Consider the following 22759-nt stretch of genomic DNA (forward strand, 5'->3'; position numbering starts at 1 on the left):
ATCAGGGCTGTGAAGCAAGGTTCTAAGCCTCACGGTTAACATACCCCAGTACCGACAAAAGGGCGATAGAATATAAGCTGTTGATTTTTTATCCTGTCTAGCTAGGTATTGTTTTGATTTTTTTTTTTTAACAACAAAAGACATTTGTATGTTAGTGATTTAAAAGTTATTGGCCAGGCTTGGTGGCTCACGCCTGTAATCCCAGCACTTTGTGAGGCAGAGGCCAGAAGATCACGAGGTCAGGAGTTCGAGACCAGTCTGGCCAACATAGTGAAACCCCGCCTCTACTAAAAATACAAAAAATTAGCCGGGTGTGGTAGTGTGCGCCTGTAATCCCAGCTACTCAGGAGGCTGAGGCAGGAGAATCGCTTGAACCCGGGAGGTGGAGGTTGCAGTGAGCCGAGATCACACCATTGCACTCCAGCTCCGGCGACAGTCCAAGACTCTGTCTCAAAAAAAAAAAAGTTATTAATCTTTAACAAGTATAAACTTAATCTCCTTTAAAATGGTCATTACCATCTAAATGAGAGTGAAAAAAAGGTCTTTGAGGAATGAGGCGCAAAGAATATATTGAAACATACTGAAAAGTTGACGTCTGGCCAGGCGCGGTGGCTCAAGCCTGTAATCCCAGCACTTTGGGAGGCGGAGGCGGGTGTGTCACTTGAAGCCAGGAGTTCGAGACCAGCCTGGCCAACATGGTGAAACCCTGTCTCTACTAAAAATACAAAAATTAGCCGGGCGTGGTGGCAGATGCCTGTACTCCTAGCTACTCCGGAGGGTAAGGCACGAGAATTACCTGAACCCGGGAGGCGGAGGTTGCAGTGAGCCGAGATTGCGCCACTGCACTCCAGCCTGGGCAACAGAGCAAGACTGTGTCAAAAAAAAGAAAAAGAAAAAGAAAATAGACGGACAGAAGGGGGGGAGAGAGAGAGAGAGAGGAAAGAAAGAGAAAGAAAGAAAAAGAACGGGAAGGGAAGGGAAGGGTTGGGTTGAAGTCGTTGCATTTTGATAACTGTAACTCGGTCTCTAACTTTCGAAAAGCATTTGGCAGGGGTGAGCAGTCAAGAATATTCCACACTTGGTTTACGAGAGCATAAATATAAGTAGTAAAAGGTTAAGTGATTTGTCCAAGGACAAATTCCTCTGCACTGGCTTGTAAATATGTATCCATCTCACCCAAGTCATTCTTGCAGGTCCCCTCCACCGCTCCCCGCCCCCGCACATCAGAATGAATGCCTTTTGAACAAACATTTGGCTATTATCTATGCAAGTCGCTTCCCCATTGAGTAAGTGCCATCCCAAAGCCTTGGGATTTAGAGAGAGAGAAGGTGAGGAAGGCAGCTCGGGCTGGATCAGGCCACATGGACTTGAAGGAAACTTCTCCAGTGGATTTCCATGCAAATCTAGACTAAGCAAGGAACAGCTTAGCCCAGTCCCCAGTCCACAGTTTAAAAATTGTTCTGCCATCTTAGGTTCCTGTTCTATGGAATAGGGATAATAATTTGTGTTCCACTCACTTCACGAGCCTGTCATAAAAATTAAATAGTGTGATATATGTGAATGCCACACTACACAAACACAAAAACATACATATTACCAATGTCTTCAACAATATACATACAGAACACAACACAATCAGAAAAGAATCAGAATAACACAACAAAAATCCACATACACACCAACCAGCCTTGTTAATCTTTAACTCTTTTTTGCCTCGAATCCATTATTTTCCTTAAATCCATTCTTTAAAAAAGAAAAAAATGCATAAAATTGAAACCCTGTGTATCACCTCATGTCACTCCCTCCCTCCTTCCTCCCCAGAAATATCCATTATCCAATTCTGAATTTGTTTTTTTATCAGTCTCATGCATGGTTTACTACTTTTTCTATGTATATAACTATAGGAGCAATACCTAGAAACTCATCAGATGTAGTATTGTTTTTCAAATTGCTTTAAACTTTATCTAAATGATATCATGCTTTAGGTAACCTTCTTCAACTCACTTTTTTACTTAATGTTGTGTTTATGAGAGTCATCTAGCCTGATGCCTGTAGCTTTAGTTCATTCCTTTTAGCTATATAGAATTCTATTACATACATATGCATACTGCAGTCTACTTATTCTCATATTGATGGGCATTTAGGTTGTTTCCAAAGATTCTCTCTTACAGACAGCGCTGCACTAAATTTGTACAGACCTACTTGTGCACATGTACATAGATTTCTACACAGCACTGAATTTCCAACTTTGTGTGTGTGTTTGTGTGTGCACACATGTGCGCTAAACCACAAACCCTGGTAAGAAATAAAATTTTACAACCTAACCCACTATATAAACTGGAACAAAAGTTTTGGAAAACACCCTCATATTTTCTATTCCATTTCATTAAAAAAAAATTCTGGTCACCTGGAGGCAGATCCAGGTTTTGTGGAGCCTAAAGTTAATACAATTTGAGGGCCCCCTTTCAAAAGAGTACAAAATTTTGCCCAGGCGCAGTGTCTCACACCTGTAATCCCAGCATTTTGGGAGGCCGAGGCAGGTGGATTGCTTGAGGCCAGGAGTTCAAGACCAGGCTGGCCAACTTGGAGCAACCCTGTCTAAAAAAATCAGTCGGGTATGGTGGTGAGCACCTGTAATCCCAGCTACTCTGAAGGCAGGAGAATTGCTTGTACCCAGGAGGCAGAGGTTGCAGTGAGCCGAGACCGTGCACTGCACTCCAGCCTGTGAGTCAGAGGGAGACTCTGTCTAAAAAAAAAAAAAAAAGAAAGAAAAAGAAAAAAGAAAACATACACAATTTTGAATACAAAATTAGTAACCAGGACTTGGAAGATGTTTTGTAAGGGTGGGAGGCTGAAGCTTCAGCTTCATTAGTTCCAGGATAAATACCTCTCTAGGTAGACACACTGGAATTAATTTGATGATTCACTAATAGCAGGACTCTACCAGCAGCTTGATAAACATTGCTCTATACCTAAAAGTGAGCCACCTCAGTCGTAAGATGTATACATTTTCAACTTTGAGCTTTGACAAATGGATACACCCATATAATCATCACCACGACCAAGATACAGAACATTTCAAGCATTTGCAAGAGCCCCTTCCTGCCCTTTTGCAATCAATCCGTAGGCAACCACTTGATCTGCTTTCAGTCATTATAAATCAGTTGTTTTTTCTAGAATCTCAGATAAATGGAATTTACAGTATGTAGTCTTTTGTGTCTGGCTTCTCTCACTCAGCATAATATTTCTGAGATTCATCCATACTGTTGCTTGTAGTTTGCTCCTTTTTGTTGCTGAGTAGTACTCCCTCATAGGAAATATGATCCATCACAGTTTGCTTATTCATTCACCCACAGAAGTACATTTGGGTTGTTTCCTTTTTTTTTTTTGGCTCTAATGAGTAGAACTGCTGTAAACATTCTTATATAGGTTTTTGTGTGGATGTGTTTTTTATTTCTAGGGTAAATACCCAGAAATGGAATTTCTAGGTTATGTGTAAATGTATGTTTAACTTTATATGAAAGTACCAAACTTTTTTCCAGAGTGGCTGTAGCAGTTTGCATTGCATTGTTTTTCACCAACGACATACTCCATTGTTTTGCATGTTCTCCATAACTTGGTATTAGTTTAGTTTTGCTTTGTTTTTAGCCATGCTAAAAGGTATGTCATGATAACTCATTGTGGTTTAGTATGCATTTCCCCAGTGGCTGATAATGTTAAACATCTTTTACTGTACTTATTTGTCTCTCTCTCACACACACACACACACACAGTTTATTTTATCTTATTTTTTGGAGAAAGAGTCTTGCCCTGTTGCCCAGGCTGGAGTGCAGTACTGCAATCTCGGCTCACTGCAACCTCCACCTCACAGGTTCTAGCAATTCTCATGCCTCAGACACCTGAGTAGCTGGGATTACATGCATGTGCCACCACACCTAGCTAATTCTCACTCATATATTTTCTTTGGTGAAGTGTCTGTTCAAATCTTTAGCCTATTTTTAATGTGGATTGTTTGTTTCTTACTACTGAATTTCGAGAATTCTTTATATATTCTGGATGCAAGTCCTTTGTTGGATATATGATTTGCAAATATTTCCTCCCAGTCTATAGTGTCTATTAATTCTCCTAACACCGTCATTTGGTGAACTCTAATTTACCAATTTTTATGTTGACAGATCATGCTTTTGGCATCCTGTCTAAAAAACTCTTTGCCTTTGGGAGGCCGAGGTGGGCGGATCATGAGGTCAAGAGATCAAGACCATCCTGGCCAACATGGTGAAACCCCCTCTCTACTAAAAATACAAAAATCAGCTGGGCAAGGTGGCAAGTGCCCGTAGTCCCAGCTACTCAAGAGGCTGAGGCAGGAGAATCGCTTGAACCCAGGAGGCGGAGGTTGCAGCGAGCCAAGATCACACTGAGAGGTAAAGCCAGCTGGGCTTCTGGGTAGGCTGGGGACTTGGAGAACTTTTGTGTCTAGCTAAAGGATTGTAAACGCACCAATCAGCACTCTGTAAAAATGTACCAATCAGCACTCTGTAAAATCTACCAATCAGCACTCTGTAAAATGGACCAATCAGTGCTCTGTAAAATGGACCAATCAGCACTCTGTAAAATGGACCAATTAGCACTCTGTAAAATGGACCAATGAGCAGGATGTGGGCGGGGCCAAATAAGGGAATAAAAGCTATCCACGCTGAGCTGGTAAAATAAAGCTGGCTGCTGCTAGGGTTTTGTGTTCAGGGTACATTATGAGCTGTAACTCTCACTACGTGGGGCTGCCAAGTCAGTGAGACCAGGATGCCACCAGAGAGGAACAAACAGCTCTGCACATGCCGCCTTTAAGAGTTGTAACACTCATTGCCAAGGTCTGCCTCTTCACTCCTGAAGTCAGTGAGACCAGGAACCCACCAGAAGGAAGAAACTCTGGAGACATTTGAATATTAGAAAGAACGGGCTCCGGATACACTATCTTTAAGAACTGTAACACTCACCCTGAGAGTCCATGGCTTCATTCTTTTAAGTCAGCGAGACGAAGAATCCACCGGAAAGAAAAAATTCCAGACGCGGCACCACTACATTCCAGCCTGGCGACAGAGTGAGAGTCCGTATCAAAAACGATAACAAAAATTGATTTCTAAATGTTTATAGTTTTATGCTTTATATTTAGAGAGCTTGAGTAATTTTTTTTGTATAAGGTATGAGATTCAGGTCAAGGTTTTTCTCTGTTTTTGTTTTTTAAGACATGGGAGGTCTCTATGTTGCTCAGGTTGGACTTGAACTCTTGGACTCAATGGATTTTGACTCCACGACTCAATTGCTTTTTTTGCCTCAGCTTCCTGAGTAGCTGGGACTAGGTCAGGGTGTTTTTTTTGTTTTTATTTTTGACAGTCTTGCTCTGTCGCCCAGGCTAGAATGCAATGGCGATTTTCGCTCTTTACAAACTCTGCTTGCCAGGCTCGGGATTATTCTGTCTCAACCTCCCTGAGTAGCGGGGATTACAGGTGCCCGCCAACACACCCGGCTAATTTTTGTATTTTTAGTAGAGATGGAATTTCACCATGTTGGCCAGTCTGGTCTCAACCTCCTGGTTTTAGGTAATCCGACTGCCTTGGCCTCCCGAAGTGCTGGGATTACAGGCATTAGCCACGGCACCTAGCCTAGGTCAGGGTTTTTTAAAAAAGGTTTTATGGCCAGGGTTGGTGGTTCATGCCTGTAAACCCAGCACTTTGCAATGCCAAGGTGGGCAGATCGCTAGAGGTCAGCTGTTTGACACCAGCCTGGCCAGCATGGTGAAACCTTTCTCCTAAAATTACAAAAATTAGCTGGGCGTGGTGGCACGTGCTTGTAGTCCCAGCTACTGGGGAGGCTGAGGCAGGAGAATCGCTTGAATCTGGGGAGCAGAGGTTGCAGTGAGCCGAGATCACACCAGTGCACTCCAGCCTGGGTGACGGAGAGAGATTCCGTCTCGAAAAATAATAACAAATAGAAAAGATTTTACATACGAATGTCCGATTGTCCCACACAATTTTTTGAAGACTATTCTTTTGCCATTGAATTGCTTTTGCACTTTTGTGGGAAAAAAAAAAATCAACTGGCCATATTAGTGTAAATATAATTCTGGACTCTATGCTGTTCCATTAATCTAGCTGTTTGTACCTTTGCCAATACCACACTGTATTGAACACTAATTTCATCATGAATGTTAGAATAAGATTTCTCCATTTTGTTCTTCAAAATTGTTTCAGCTATTCTAGTTCCTTTGCCTTTCAAAATAAATTTTAGGATCAGCTTGTCCACATAAAAAAATTCTGCTGGCTGTTCTCACTCATATATGGGAGCTAAAAAAAGAAAAAACAAAAAACTACCAAACTGTTTTTGGAGTAGCTTCATGGATCTTATGAAGGTAAAGAGTAGTCTGGTAGGCCAGGTGGTGACTCATGCCTGTAATCCCAGCACTTTGGGAGGCCAAGGCAGGCGGATCACTTGAGGCTAGGAGCTCAAGACAGCCTGGGTAACATGGTGAAACCCTGTCTCTACTAAAAATACAAAAACTAGCCGGGCATGGTGGTATATGCATTTAATCCCAGCTACTTGGGCGGCTGAGGCACGAGAATTGCTTGAACCCAGGAGGCAGAGGTTGCAGTGAGCTGACATCACGCCATTGCATTCCATCCTGGGCGACACTGCAAGACTCCATCTCAAAAAAAAAAAGAGAGAGAAGACTGGTAGTTACCAGAGGCCAGGAAGCGGAAAGGGAAGGAGGGATGAAGAGAGGTGGAGTAAAAGATACAAAAAATACAGTTAGGTAGAAGAATTAATACCTAGTGTTCTATAAATCAGTAAGGTGACTGTAATAAACAATCTGTTACATATTTCGAAATACCTAGAGAATTTGAATGTTCCCAGCATGAAGAAAAGATAAACGTTTAAGGCGATGGATATCTCAATTACCGTGATTTGATCATTACACATTATATGACTGTATCAAAATATCACATGTACCCTGAAAATACGAACATCTGTTATGTATCAACTTAAAAAATTTAAAAATTCTGCTCGGATTTTGATTGGAGTTGCATTAAATCTCTACAGATCAATTTAGTCAAAATTGACATCATTACTATGTTCAGCCTTCCAATGCGTGAACACAGTATACCTCTCGATTTATTTAGGTCTTTAATTTCTTTCATCAGATTTTTCAGTTTGAAGCATATTGATCGTATACATGTTTTGATAAATTTATACATAAGTACAGCAGTCTTAAAAAAGTTCACAATGTGCATTATGAAAATACTGTGCATGGATTTCAAAAAAATTTTTAATTGATTTATTATTATTATTATTACTTTTGAGACAGGGTCTTGTTCTGTCGCCCAGGGTGGAGTGCACTGGAGCAATCACAGCTCACTGCAGTCTGGACCTCCTGGGTTCAAGCGATCCTCCTGCCTCAGCTTCACAAAGTGTTGGGATTACAGGTGTAAGCCAACATGCCTGGCCTCAAAACTTTTTTGCACCAAAATAAACTCATACTAACTTGTTATAACCTATCTTAACTGGAGCTAGTTTGAGACACTAAGAAGGATAAGACATCAATTTGAAAAGAGCCCCTATCAGAGCAACATGAATTCTGCTAAAATTGAAGCAAGAACAAAAATTAAATTAATGGCGAAGCTGGGGTGAGAGAATGATAAAATCATGAATCCTTTATGAAAAGCTTATGGGAACAATGCCCTAAAAAAATCATCAGTTTACAAATGGATACCTTGTTTTAAAAATGAATGAGAAGATGTTGAAGATGAAGCCCACAGCAGCAGGACATCCACATCAGTTTGCAAGGAAAAAATCTTGTTTGTGCCCTAATTGAAGAGGACCAATGACTAAAGAGCACAAGCAATAGCCAGCACCATAAATGTCTTAACTGGTTCAGTTTAGACAATTCTGACTGAAAAATTAAAGTTGAACAAACTTTCCACTCAATGGGTGCCAAAACTGTTGTTATCTGCAGATAAGAGCAGAGTTTATAATGGAAATTTTTAAAAAGTAGAATCAAGATCTTGAAGCGTTTTTTCAACGAATTGTAACAGAGGATGAAACATGGTTTTACCACTATGATCCTGAAGACAAAGCACAATCAAAGCAATGGCCACCAAGAGGTGGAAGGAGTTCAATCAAAGCAAAATGAACTGGTCAAGAGCAAAGGTCATGGCAACAGTGTTTTGGGATGGACAGGGCATTTTGCTTGTTGACTTTCTGGAGGGCCAAAGAATGATAACTTTTTTTTTTTTTTTTTTTTGAGACAGGGTCTCATTTTGTCATCTGGGCTGAAGTGCAGTGGCACAATCTCGGCTCACTGCAACCTCTGCCTCCCAGGCTCAAGCAATCCTCCCATCTCAGTCCCCAAGTAGCTGAGAACACAGGTGTGCACCATCACACCTGACTAATTTTTTTTAAATTTTTTTGTAGAGACAGAGTCTTGCCATGTTGCCCCGGCTGGTCTTAAACTCCTGGGCTCAAGCGATCCTCCTGCCTTGATAACATCTGCTTATTATGAGAGTGCTTTGAGAAAATCAAAGCTTTAGCAGAAAAATGCCCAGGAAAGCTTCAACAGAGAGTTGTTCTCTACCACAACAATGCTCCTGCTCATTCCTCTGATCAAACAAAGGCAATTTTGCAAGAGTTTCCATGGGAAATCAGTAAGCATCTACCTTCCAGTCCTGATTTGGCTCTTTCTGACTTCTTTTTTGTTTCTGTCTTAAAAAATCTTTAAAGGGCACCTATTTTCTTCAGTTAATGCTGTAAAAAAATATTGCATTGACATGGTTAAATTCCCAGGATCCTCAGTTCTTTAGGAATGGACTCAATGGCTGATATTAATATTATCATTTACAAAAGTATCTTGAACTTGATGGAACTTGTGTTGATAAATAAAGTTTATATTTTTTATTTTTATATTTTAATTTCACTTTTTCAAGTCCCCTCACATTTAATTTTGGGGGAGCCATTATAAATGATTTTTTGTTCGTTTGTTTGTTTTTTGAGATGGAGTCTCGCTCTATTGCCCAGGCTGGAGTGCAGGGGTGCGATCTTGGCTCACTGAAACCTCCACTTCCTGGATTCAAGCGATTCTCCTGCCTCAGCCTCCCAAGTAGCTGGGATTACAGGTTCCCACCACCATGCTCAGCTAATTATATTTTTAGTAGAGACAGGGTTTCACCATGTTGGCCAGGCTGGTCTTGAACTCCTGACCTCAAGTGATCCACCCACTCTGGCCTCCCAAAGTGCTGGGATTACAGGCGTGGGCCACCATGCCCAGCCATGATGTTGTTTTAAATTGAAGTTTTCAATTGATAATTGCTAGTATATAGAAAAATAACTTTTAATCATTTATCCTAGGCCAGGCATAATGGCTTATGCCTGTAATCCCAGCACTTTGGGAGGCCGAGGCGGTTGGATCACCTGAAATCAAGAGTTCCAGACCAGCCTGGCCAACATGGTGAAACAATGTCTCTACTAAAAATATCAAAAATTAGCTGGGTGTAGTGACAGGCATCTGTAATCACAGCTATTCAGGAGGTTGAGACAGGAGAATCACTTGAACCCAGGAGGCAGAGGTTGCAGTGAGCTGAGATTGCACCATTGCACTCCAGCCTGGGCAACAAGAGTGAAATTTTGTCTCAAAAAGAAAATCCTTTATCCTGTGACCTTTATACATTTCTATTTTAGTTCTATGAGGTTTTTTTGTGTGTGTGATTCCTTGGGATTTTCTATGTACACTTCTATGTCATCTGCAAATAGAAACAGTTTTCTTTCTTTCTTTACAAACTGTATGCCTTTTATTTATTTTCCTTGCCTTATTGCATTGGCTAGAACTTTCCAGTACAATGTTGAATAGGAGTGGTGAGAGTTGGCATACTTGCCTTGTTTCTCATCTGAGGGGAAAGGTATTCAGCCTTTCACCATTTAGTACAATGTTAGCTCTAGATTTTCTGTAGAAGTCCTTTATCAGGTTGAAGAAGTTTCTCTGTGTTACTTGTTTGCCGAGAGTTTTTTTTTTAATCCGTGGATGGATGTTGAATTTCATCAAATGCTTTTTCTTTATCAATTGCTAAGAGTTGCCATTACAACATGTAATTGAGACTACTGAAAGTAGATTTACATGCAAGGTGTGTAAGGAAGGTAAAATGTGTTTTTGGTAAAAGATTATAAGAAGGCATGGGAATATAAATTTTTGCCTAGTTTAGAGGGTTAAAGGATTGTTTTAAATTAGATAAGATTTAAAAACTAGATAAGATAAAGTTAAAGGCTTAAACAAGTGGTGGAAAGTTTGTAAAAATTAATCTTTCAAAAGAAATCCTGTGTGTGAACATATTGACTAACTTCAAAAAGATATTATAGGGTTTTTCCACAAATTGAGCATTGGAATAAAAGCACAAGATTTTCTTAAGGCATTGATCTACTCTTTAACAAAAATTTATAAAAAGTTATCAAAGTCTTATAAGAATCTCACCTCATGGTCAAACTGGTTAAGATTGGATAGAATTATCTATAAGCTTTCATTAAAAAATTGGGGTTGACATTAATAATAGACTAATGCAAAGGTGAAATTTAGCTTTCTCTCCTTTGAGCAGGATTTTTATGTAATATTAAGGACAGATTGTTTGGAAAACTAAGTCTTCCCTCTTAATGAGTAAAAGTTTTTGCCTTGTTTAAACTTTTTGAGTCATCATTTTGGCTAAACAAATGACTTATGGTAATCTGGAATTCTATTTCATAATATCAAGTGTTTTAAACCTTTAACATATTTGACAGCCTTCCCCAAATCAAACTTCAGTTTCAAGGTTGTCTTTTCCAACCCCTAACTTTTGGGTGCCACAGAGGGCCCCTGGGGCATCCAAAAGAGTTAGGTAAACAGGGTTATTTGACATGTTTATTTATGTAGCATTGCCAAAATAATGTTTAATTCTCTTCAGGTTATATTTTAGTGAATAATGTTAACATATGTTCCAGAATTGCATGGGATTTCTAAAATTCTAATGTCTGAGTATGTGCTAGCAATCATAATTAAGGTTACTATGTTAAGTTATTGTCAACCACAGAAATAACCAAATTTCTTTGTCAATTGTGTTTTTGACCCTAACTACCCTGAGGACATTTTGTCATTCACAGACAATTGTTGTCTTGCTTTGATTCTTTTCAAAAGATGGTTTATAATCAGCTGTAGGACTTTGACAGGTGCTCTGAAATACAGGTTTCTGATAACTTTGGAGATTGCAACATTGGAATAGAGGAAAACGTACAGGACTCATGAAGAGCCAAAATGTTCATGAATATCAAGCAGAATAAGAGTTCACTGAATTGATTGAACTAACAGAAAACTGAAGTAATCTTTTTATAACTTTTTGCTTAAGACATTGCTGATCCTTGTTTTGTTTTTTAGAATCAAGGAAACTTTTATTTTGAGTCATTTACAGCCTTTAATAATTGAGTAAATTATACTCCTGTGAAGAAAATTTGAAGCATATTTGTTTCTCCCTGCCTGGTTTCTCTAGAATTTGGAAACTATTTGTGAGTATTCTTAACTTACAGCAATATAGTAATTAATTTGCATCAGTGCAATAAGAAACATTTTCTTTTGCAACAGGACACAATTGGAGAAACTGGTTGTTTCACCAAGGCTTTGACTGGAATGATGTGCTTTCCTTTAGGGAATCAAGCTTGACTTGCAGAGCCAATAAAACCCCCCGGGGAAAACTGGTCACATGCTTTGTCTACACTGTCCCTGTACAGGGTTCCTAACCTGTGTTGAGTAAAGAAGGTCACTTTCTAACAGGCACAGGAGTCCCATGTTATCTTGGGATTTCAAGAAGAGAGGAATTTACCCAACTCATAGGTATACGAGGGTATAAACCCATGGCTGGGCTTGGCTTTAAAAGGTCTTATCTGAGCTTCCTTGTGGAACAGAGTTCCATCAAAGCCAAGTTCAAAAGCCTATGTGGGCCAGGCATGGTGGCTCACGCCTGTAATCCCAGCACTTTGGGAGGCCAAGGCGGGTGGGGGTGGATCACCTGAGATTAGGAGTTTGAGACCACCCTGGCCAACATGGTGAAACCCCATCTCTACTAAAAATACAAAAATGAGCCGAGCATGGTGGCGGGCACCTGTAATCCCAGATACTTGGGAGGCTGATGGCAGGAGAATCACTTAAACCCAGGAAGCAGAGGTTGCAGTGAGCCAAGATTGCGCCACTGCACTCCAGCCTGGTGACGGAGTGAGACTCTGCCTCAAAAAAAAAAAAAATTTTTTTTAGAAAAAGCCTATGTGAAAAATAATTATTCTTGCTACACTTTATGCAAATAATCAATATAAGTATAGATAATAATCAGTATAAGAGACAAGTATAAGACTAAAGATTATTTTGCAAACAACTCAGTCCTATCATGATTTGTCTTTAACAAAAATAAGGACTGAAGAAAGAAAAATTATGTTTCAAACTTATCATACACTTGCCATTAAATTCTAATCTCATTAGATGTTTTTAAGTTTTTGCCCACATTTTAGACTAATCCTGCTTGTTCCTGTGAACCAACCAGTGATCTCCCACTGCAGCTCAGAAGAAAGAGAAGGGATGGGTAATGTAAAAATCTGGATCAATATTCTAATTCTGGGCAATTCTCCTGCAAATCCTGCCAGGTGATAGGAGTAAACAGGGTGCTCATAACCTGGAGGTTTATTTGTTTGGGAAAATCAGAACAAGGGAGCTAACCAATGCCAACATGCACCCAAATCTTAGCAGGCGTAACTATGGCCACCAGCTATCTGAGTGTATTGGCAGCCTTGGGATTTTTGAGCTGTCCTTACCCTCTTGTTTCATTTTGATACATGTCTTCTAATAAACCAAATTGTTTATTCTTGCCTAGAGGCCATCAAACTCCAAATGATCATGTAACCGGAGCCTTGGACAATTGCTCCCTTTCACTGGGGACCCTTAGACCTCTGAGGGAGATCTGACTGCCGTTTTCGCAAAACAGCACTCACTGTCAGCAGGAAGCAGTTAAGGTTGGACTTCGTCCCTATTTTTTTTTTTTTTTTTTTTTTTTTGAGACGGAGTCTCGCTCTGTCGCCCAGGCTTGAGTGCAGTGGCGCGATCTCGGCTCACTGCAAGCTCCGCCTCCGGGGTTCATGCCATTCTCCTGCCTCAGCCTCCCGAGTAGCTGGGACTACAGGCCCCCGCCACCACGCCCAGCTATTTTTTTTGTATTTTTTAGTAGAGACGGGGTTTCATTGTGTTAGCCAGGATGGTCTTGATCTCCTGACCTCATGATCCGCCTGCCTCGGCCTCCCAATGTGCTGGGATTACAGGCGTGAGCCACCGCGCCTGGCCTTGGACTTCTAAGGCCTTGGCCTTGCCCTATTCTAATGGCAGTTAGATGTACCTCTTCAGAGGGGCGAAATGATAGTGACAGGAGGCAGCCAAATGCCTAGGCAAATAGGGGCAGGTCCCCAGTACAACCCCACCTCCAAGCCAAAGACAGTTTAAAGCCTGGAAGCCAGGCTACAGGTTCAATCCTCCAACCGGATTGAGAACTTGTCTTCCCATTTGGTGTGCTTTCCTCTGATTGGTCCCCACTCTTCACCTATTTTACATATACCTACCCTTTCCTAATTGGTTTTTTACATTGTTATACCTACTTTTGAGTGGTGTCTTCACTTTAACCTTTTTTGCATACTCACAAACCAATCAGCATGCACTCCCCATTCTAAGTTCATAAAAGGCCCCAGACCCAGCCACACAGGGGACTTCCCACCTTCAGGTAGGGGAACCGTCCCACTGTGTCCCCTCTCCACTGAGAGTTCTTGCTTAATAAATTCTACTCCGCTCACTCTCTGGTGTACGTGTGCCTAATTCTTCCTGGTTGTGAGGCAAGAACTCGGACTTAGCTGAGCTAAGGAGCAGGAAGACTGCTACACTTTGTTATTTAGACTTTTAGTATGGCAAATTAAATTAATTGTTTTTTTGAGATGGCATTTCACACTTGTTGCCCAGGCTGCAGTGCAATGGCACAATCTCAGCTCACTGCAACCTCTGCCTCCTGGTTCAATCGATTCTCCTGCCTCAGACTCCCAAGTAGCTGGCATTACAAGCATGTGCCATCACACCCAGCTAATTTTTTTGTATTTAGTAGAGATGGGGTTTCACCATGTTGGTCAGACTGATCTTGAACTCCTGATCTCAGGTGATCCACCCACCCCGGCCTCCAAAAGTGCTGGGATTACAGGCGTGAGCCACCACGCCTGGCCTAAATTGATTTTTTTAAAGAAAAAAATTACATGTATAATTAAATTAATATATTTTATTTTGAGAGCAGTGTTAAGTTCACATCAAAATTGGGTAGAAAGTACAGAGAGTATACCTCCTCCTCCCCTGCCCAGCATCTCCCATATCAATGTCCCACACCAATGTAATATATTTATTTGTTACAATCAATGAACCAACAGTGACACATCATTATCAACCAAAGTTCATACTTTACATTAGTGTTTACAGTCTTTTTTTTTTTTTTTTTTTTTTTTGAGACAGGGTCTTGCTGTGTCACCCAGGCTGGAGTACAGTGGCGCAATCTCAGCTCACTACAGCCTTGACCTCCTGGGCTAAAGCAACCCTCCCACCTCAGCCTCCTAAGTAGCTGGGACTGAGCACCATCACAGTCGGCTAATATTTTAATTTTTTGGAGAGACAAGGTCTCACTATATTGCTCAGGCTGGTTTTGTACTCATGGGCTCAAGCAATCCTCCTGCCTCAGTCCCCCAAAGTGCTGGAATTACAGGCATCAGCCACTGTGCCCAGCCAGAGTTTACTCTTTGTGTTGTTTATTCTGTGTTTTGACAAATGCATAATAAATGATATGTGTCCACCCTTATAGTATCACACAGAAGAGTTTCACTGCCCTAAAGATCTTCTGTGTTCTACCTATTCATCCTTCCCTTCCCCAATTCCCTGGCAACTTATAACCTTTTTACTGCCTCCATAGTTTTGCTTTATTCAGAATGCCATAAAGTGGGAATCATACACTATGCAGCCTTTTCAGATTGGCTTCTTTCACTTAATAATATACTTTAATGTTGCTCTGTGTCTTTTTATAGCTTGATAGTTCATTTATTTTTAGTGCTGAATAATATCCCATTGTCTGGATGTACCACAGTTTATTTGTCCATTCATCTACTGTAGGACATCTTGGTTGCTTCTAAGTTTTGGCAATTATGAATAAAGCTGCTATAAACATCCATGTGTAGGTTTTGTGTGGACATAAGCTTTCAGCATATTTGGGTAAATACCAAGGGGTGATTTTGCTGTATTGTATGCTAAGAGTATGTTTAGTTTTGTAAGAAACCATCAAACTATTTTCCAAAGTGGCTGTACCATTTCTTTTTTCTCCACTAACAATGAATAAGAGTTCTCATTGTTCTACATCCCCACCAGCATTAAATGTTGTCAATATTTTGGGTTTTTGCCATTATAATAGTGTGTATTGGTATCACATTGTTTAAATTTGCAATTCTCTGATGACATATGTTGAACATTTTTTCATATACTATTCGCCATCTTCTTTGGTCAAGTGTCTGTTTGGATCATTTTCCCATTTTTTAATCAGTTCATTTTCTTATTGTTTAATTTTAAGAGTTCCTCTTATATTTGAATAATACTCCTTTATCAGATAAGTCTTTTGCACATATTTTCTCCCAGTCTGTGGCTTGTCTTCTCATTCTCTTGGCAGCATCTTTTGCATAACAGAAGTTTTAAATTTTAATAAAATCCAACATCATTTTTTTCTTTTACTGGTTATGCCTTTGGTATTGTACCTAAAAAGTCATCATCAGGCCAGGCACAGTGGCTCATCCCTGTAATCCCAGTGCTTTGGGAGGCTAAGGCAGGAGGATCACTTAAGGCCAGGAGTTCAAGACCAACCTGGACACCATAGTGATATTCCCATTTCTACAAAAAACAAAAAAATTAGCTGGGGGTGGTGGCATGCCTGTAGTCCCACCTACTTGGGAGGTTGAGGTGGGAGGATCACTTGAGCCCAGGAGTTTGAGGATGCAGTGAGCCTAAACTGGACTGCAGCCTGGGCAACACAGTGAGGCATGTATCTCTAACAAATAAAAATAAGTAAAATAAATGAAAATTTTAAAAGTAATCAGCAAGCCGAAGGCCATCTCAATTTTCTCCTATGTCATCTACTAGGAGTTTTATAGTTTTGCATTTTACATTTATGTCTATAATCCATTTTGAGTTAATTTTTGTGAAGGATGTAAAGATTGTGGCTAGAAACATTTTTTTGCATGTGGATGTCCAGTTGTTCCAACACTGTTTGTTGAAAAGCCCATTCTTTCTCCATTGAATTGCCCTTGCTCCTTTGTCAAAGATTATATTTCTGATTATATTTTTGTGAGTCTACGATTTTTTTTTTGTAGAGATGGAGGTCTCACTATGTTGCCCAGGCTGGATTTGATCCTGCAGCTTCACCCTCCTGAGTAGCTGAGACTACAAACGTGCACCAACACCATGCCCAGCTGATTTTTGAATATTGAGCCAGCCTTGCATTTTTGTCATGGTGTGTTATTCTGTATATATGTTTGCATATATATATATGTACTTTGTATATTTGTGTTATATATATGTATTTATATATTTGTGTTATATATTATGTATTGCTGAATTGGACTCTCCAATATCTGTTGAGGATTTTTACATCTATATCCATGAGGGCTATTGATCTATAGTTTTCTTTCTTTGAACTATCTTTGTTTGGTTTTCTTATCAAGGTAATGATAGCCCCCTAAAATGAGTTAGAAAATATTCTCTTCTTTTTGTACTTTCTGAAGAGCTACTGCTTTTTGAAAAGCTCAAACCACATTGTAGCCAAACTAACTGTATACTCAAGGTAACATTACTCGTGCCTTTTTTAATCTACAAAATTATTCCATAGCAGATATTTTAATTATTGAATATTCTGCCTGTTAGGAATATAGGCACTTCCAACTACAAAATGAGATTTACCACTTTCCAAATTTATGTCCTATTGGTTTTGTTGTTGTTGTTTATTAGATAATCTTGGGAGACACTAAAGAGTTCTTGGACTTTTGAAAATGACTTCTGTTATCTAGAATCCTAATTCTCTAGGATTTGGACTTACAAATAATTTGTAAAGGCCTAATAGATTTCAAAAACCACTTAATCTTCATATATGCTTCAGAAGAAGAAAAAATATCTGTATCACAGTAAAATCCAATGGCTCTTATTATAATGAAAATCACGACTATTGTATGAAACAAGGATTTAAAGATTTCTATTATTTTTTAGAACCAGTGAGACAGAGAAAGCATTCTTATGTAAACAAAGGCATGGTAGTGTGAAATACTGCAGTATATTGATGATCAGCAAATGCTTCTATTTGCTCTGAAAATCAGATGTATGAAGGTGTAGCAGTAGAAAATAAAATTGGGCCAGGCACAGTGGCTCACGCCTTTAATCCCAGCACTTTGGGAGGCCAAGGCAGGCGAATCACGATGTCAGGAGTTTGAGACCAGCCTGACCAACATGGTGAAACCCTGTCTCTACTAAAAATACAAAAAAATTAGTCAGGCATGGTGGCATACACCTGTAATCCCAGATAGGAGGCTAAGGCAGGAGAATTGCTTGAACCCAGGAGGCGGAGGTTGCAGTGGTGAGCCGAGATTGCACCACTGCACTCCAGCCTGGGCAACACAGCGAGACTCCTTCTCAAAAAAAAAAGAAAGAAAGAAAATATAATTGGAATGGCAGTTGTGGGTAACGACCTTGAATGATAAGCCCCTGGACTTTATTTACTTTTAGGTTTTGAGCAGAAGAGATTAAATAGAATAGTAGTGAGGAATCCAAGCTCCAGAGCCAAACAGAGCTGGATTCCTAACCTGGTTCTGCCACTTAGGAGCTGTGTTTCCTTTTCAGGAGATTTGATTCCTCTATAAAGTTTTTTTTTCTAATCTACAGAATGGAGCTAATGATAGTATCTACTTTAAAATGGCTGTTGTGAAGGTTAAATATGATAATGTATGTAGAGCCTGGTGCCTGAAACATAGCAAACACTCAATAAATATTAGTGACTACCTGATTAGAGCTGTGCTTCAGAAATATTAATCTGATAGCAGTATGTAAGGTGATACAAGCAAATGGCTTTCCTTCTTAAAACAGAACCAGAGCCTTCCAAGGTCGGCACCAAGAATACAGAAAGCAGAATCTCTAGGTGGGATGATATGTCTCTAAAATTGGATTAACAAGATTTAGAGGCTACTCTGACTGAAGGTGAAGGAAGAGGAAGTTGTCATTGCATTATTGTTTTCTGTATTATGATGTTCCAGTATACTGTGCTATTTTTAAGCACTGAAATTCAGGTATTTTTGTTGGTGTTATACCATTATTTTACACACTGGTCAGCAAATTTATTTACTCTTCTTCATTCTCTCTTCAAACCCTCCTCCCTTCTGCCCAAACCCTCCCCCCATCGCTGACACCCTCACCACAAGCCCTCCCACTCCCTTTTTACCACCCAGTCTCAGTAACTCCGTACCGCTTCCATCCTTTGCTACACTTATTTTTTCTTTTTTTCTTAGGAAAAAGGCTGGGCCAGGCACAGTGGCTCATGCCTGTAATCCCAGCACTTTGGAAGGCCAAGGTGAATCACTTCAGGCCAGGAGTTCAAGACCAGCCTGGCCAACACGGCAAAAACCACATCTCCACTAAAACTACAAACTAGGCACTCCAGCCTAGGTGACAGTCTCAAAAACAAACAACCAAAACAAACAAAAAAATTGAAAAAAATTAAGACAGAAACAATAATATAATTTTGCTTCAGTATAGCAATTACTCAAAGAGAAATCAAAAATGGTTTTATGGGCCAGGTGCAGTGGTTCATGCCTGTAATCCTAGCACTTTGGGAGGCCAAGGCGGGTGGATTGCCTGAGGTCAGGAGTTCGAGACCAACCTGGCTAACATGGTGAACCCCATCTCTACTAAAAATACAAAAATCAGCCGGGTGTGGTGGCACATGCCTGTCGTCCCAGCTACTTGGGAGGCTGAAGCAGGAGAATCGCTTGAACCCGAGAGGCGGAGGTTGCAGGGAGCTAAGATCACGCCGCTGCACTCCAGCCTGGGTGACAAAGTGAGATTCCACCTCAAAAAAAAAAGGTTTTATGTGTGAAAGAACATTGAAGGCAGTTATAAAAATAGAGAATGTCATTAGGATCATCAAACATTTTCCTGTATTGTAAGATATTGAACTATAAGATATGATATAATAATTAGGGTCCCAAACTGTTTAATGAAACAGAAAGAGAGATTTTGTAGTTTTATTTTGCCTTCTTTTGGTGTCAGCACCAGATACCAAAATACTGTATTTTATTTCATTAAGTGTTCAGGATTTATAACACTTAAAAAAATCACTGCTCAGGAGGCTGAGGTAGGAGAATTGCTTAAGCCCAGGAGGTCAAGGCTGCTGTGAGCTGTGATCAAGACACTGCATTACAACCTGGGCGACAGACAGAGACTGGCTCAAAAAAAAAAAAAGTGAAATTGCTGCTTATTTACATGCCTTCAAGCAAAATCCTTCTTGTTATTACTTCTAATCTAATCTGCTCGAGCCAGAAAACCAGATGAATTCGTTAAAATTCTTTCAGTACATACACCCAACTCAAAAATGTTTAAGCTATAAATGTTATTTATTGCCTCCTGTAACTGAAAAGTCCAATAATTTTTTAGTCATGACTGGTTCCAGGGGCTCAAAGTATAACATCAGAATTGAGTTCGCTCTTTCTCGCTTGCTCTCTCTCTGCTCAGTCGTCTCTCTTTCTCTCTCTCTCTTTTTTTTTTCTTTTAGACACAGTCTTGCTCTGTCACCCAGGCTAGAGTGCAGTGGCACAATCTCGGCGCACTGCAACCTTCACCTCCCGGATTCAAGTGATTAGAGTGCCCCAGCCTCCTGAGTAGCTAAGATTACAGGTGCACGCCACCGTTCCTGGCTAATTTTTGAATTTTTAGTACAGATGGGATTTCACCATCTCGGCCAGACTGGTCTTGAACTCCTGACCTCATGATCCACCTGCCTCGGCTTCCCAAAGTGCTGGGATTACAGGTGTAAGCCACTGTGCCAGGGTTTTGTTTTTTTTTTTTTCTTGTTTGAGACAGAGTCTCACTCTGGTCACCCAGACTGGAGTGAAGTGACAGGTGATCATGGCTCACTGCAGTGTCGACCTGGGCTCAGGTGATCCTTCCACCTCAGCCTCCCTAGGACCACAGGTATGAGCCACCACACCTGGCTAATTTTTGTATTGTTTGTGTAGAGACAGGGTTTTTCCATGTTGCCCAGGCTGGTCTCGAACTCCTGGGCTCAAGCAATCTACCTGCCTCGGCCTCCCAAAGTGCTGGGATTATAGGCATGAGCCACCTCGCCCAGCCAAATCTCTATTTCTATCTTTCTGCTCTTTCCTCTACATTGGCATAATTTTCCAGCAGGATCTTCCCTCAGGGTATCCCATATAGATCTGGGCTTACATCTTAACAATCTAGCAACCCCACCAGAGTTGCAGGCAAAGTTCTCTCAATAGCCTAGATTGGGCCACTTGCCCATTTCAGCATCAATTACTGTGGACAAGGGACTGACTGGATCTTGGTCATGTACAATTCCTCAACCTTATGGGTGGTATCAGCCCTATAAAACCCACAAAAACGAGAGTAAGAGAGCTAGTTTACCCAGAGGAAAATCAAAATAGTATTACCCAAAAAAGTAAATTGTGAACAACATAGGTTCACTACACCAGATAACTTAATCTGTTAGAACTATATCTAGAATCATAGCAAATTGGCTCTAAATGAAAATCTGAGAATGTTTCCCATTAATAAAGTCCAGGAGCTTTAGTGTATAAGCTTTGTGATATCTATTTTGGTAGTTCCAAGTGGTCTTGCAGAGCTGAGGGCATAGAAATGTTCTTTTGCAGAATCATCTTACTCTCAACCTTTTTTTTTATCAGAATCATCTTACTCTGTCAACCTAACTTATTTCTTAGGGTTTATTCTCTGAATAATTAAATTGGACATAACTTACATCTAGAGAAGGTGAGTTTTTACCATAATCTGTCAAGCAGTATTTCTCTTTTACTGAATTGCACTAACAAATCCCTAGGTTGCAAAGAGAATCTCACAGAATACTTAAACCAACTAGAGTTCAGATAGAAAACTCTTTAAGTGCAGAATTAAGAACTAAAGGGATTTGGAGGTGCTTTCCAAAATGCAGTTAATATTTTAAATGAAGAGTCAATTAAATAAATATCAATTTAACACTGTAGTGGACATGACTAATTGTATCCCCAATATTCATTTCCCCATTTTCCTAACAACAGTACCCAGATTTTGCTTAAGGCAAGCCATTTTTGGCAAAATGATTTGGGTAAGACTGACCTTACTTCTGGTTTTAGGGATAGGCTCTAGATGGCTTATGGCAATACTCCTGGGCATGGTAGTTTGTTTAGGGATGGTCACATGACCCAATTTAGGCCAATCATACTCAATTATTGGACATCTATTTGAGTCATTAAGATCCTCTCTTTCTCCCTCTCTTCTCAACTGGATGTAAATCCACAAGCACATAGCCTCAGAAACTACTGGCAGCCATCCTGCACTGGAGTGAGTTTGCTGAGAATGAAGCCAATCTCAAGGAAGCAGAACAGAAAACCTGATACAGAAAAACCAGGTCCTGGTAATGCTATTTGAGCTGCTATATCAAGCCATGCCCTGAAATCTTATACTTTGGATTTTTCAGTAATGTGCACCAATAAATTCCGTTTAGTTTTTAAAGTCAGTTTGAATAGGATTTTCTGTTAACCTTTTATTCAGAACCAATTACAACTGCAATACAATTCTGATGCTAACCATCTGGAGTTAGTGTCAGACTCCACAGGTTTTTTTAAGGTCACAGTCCCCAGAAAGACTGGCTTTATTTCAGATGCCAGTCACAGTTCAGGGATCCCAAACTTCTGACCAACTGACTAAAATTTCAGAGGTTCCCACAATGCCCTCAGGTTCAATAATTCCCAAAAATGATTCACAGAACTCAGGAAAGTGCTATACTTGTGATTATAGTTTTATTATGAAGTATACAAAACAGAGCCAGTCAAATGAGACATATAAAGCAAAATCTGGGAAGCTTCTGATTTCAGATTATCCTTCCCCTTTCCCCTACAGTGACAGGATGCATCACTTTCCAGTACCCTGATGCGTTCACCTACCAGGAAGCTCCTCTGAGCCTTGGTGTTCAGAGTTTTTACAGGGATTTCCTTACGTAGGAATGAATGATTGAATCAGTAGCCACGTAATTGAGCTCAGTCTCCAGATATGTCAGAGGTATTTCCTCAAGCTCTCCCTGTTTATCCCCTCTGCTTCTGCATTGGCTCAATCCCTCACCACCTCTCACTTGAATGCAGTATAGCCTGTTATTTCTCACTCTTATCTGTGCCAGGTTCCCGCTGCTTTGGCCTTACTCTACCAGATTTCCTGCCTTGAATAAGACCCGGGGGACTGGCTTGGTCTGGAACAGCAGAGACAGAATTTCTTTGAATCTATTTAACCTGCAACATCCAAAGATACTCTTGAAGATTCTCATTATCTAAACAGAAAATATACTTAAGGGGGAAATTTAGGTTGTCTGTCCCCATTGCTCCTTCTACCTCTTGG

General features: G+C 40.3%; 2 long non-coding RNA genes across 3 annotated transcripts; both read left to right on the plus strand.

Annotated features, from left to right (window-relative positions):
• Positions 1-4510: 4510 nt before the first annotated feature.
• Positions 4511-8949, plus strand: LOC129049751 (uncharacterized). The gene is made up of 2 exons (XR_008513058.1): positions 4511-5101; positions 7358-8949. It is a non-coding gene; the product is annotated as an uncharacterized LOC129049751 (long non-coding RNA).
• Positions 8950-11028: 2079 nt separating this feature from the next.
• Positions 11029-21880, plus strand: LOC129049747 (uncharacterized). 2 transcript variants are annotated; one of them, XR_008513048.2, is made up of 6 exons: positions 11660-12629; positions 12918-13056; positions 16471-16610; positions 18230-18429; positions 18649-21145; positions 21672-21880. It is a non-coding gene; the product is annotated as an uncharacterized LOC129049747 (long non-coding RNA). The 2 variants fall into 2 exon arrangements; XR_008513052.2 differs by lacking the exon at positions 18649-21145 and having other exon boundaries at positions 11029-12629.
• The last annotated feature ends 879 nt before the right edge of the window (positions 21881-22759 follow it).

This window comes from Pongo abelii, chromosome 1 (assembly GCF_028885655.2).
Source record: "Pongo abelii isolate AG06213 chromosome 1, NHGRI_mPonAbe1-v2.0_pri, whole genome shotgun sequence".
Classification (NCBI taxonomy): domain Eukaryota; kingdom Metazoa; phylum Chordata; class Mammalia; order Primates; family Hominidae; genus Pongo; species Pongo abelii.